Genomic DNA, 316 nt, shown 5'->3' with positions numbered 1-316 from the left:
TGTCCAAGTGTCTATAAATCAAGAAGTTCCATAGCAATTATTCATATTACAGACGACAAAATCAACAATACTCTTCACTACCCGAAAACATTATATCCTTTGCTTACATGATACATTTGACACTAAATATTTTGTATCCAAAATTCAACCTTTTCCATAACCTTACCTTGTCCTTGTTACAAGTGTTTGTTCTACCATATACCATACTCTGGTATAAAGTTGGGCCTCAAAACACAAACAAAAATAAACATTACGTGAATGTTTACAACTTTGCATGTAAAACAACTGAGATTTTAATGTCAATAAACCTTTTAGT

This window comes from Penaeus monodon, chromosome 20 (assembly GCF_015228065.2).
Source record: "Penaeus monodon isolate SGIC_2016 chromosome 20, NSTDA_Pmon_1, whole genome shotgun sequence".
NCBI classification, from domain to species: domain Eukaryota; kingdom Metazoa; phylum Arthropoda; class Malacostraca; order Decapoda; family Penaeidae; genus Penaeus; species Penaeus monodon.
This window is presented reverse-complemented; position numbering follows the sequence as displayed.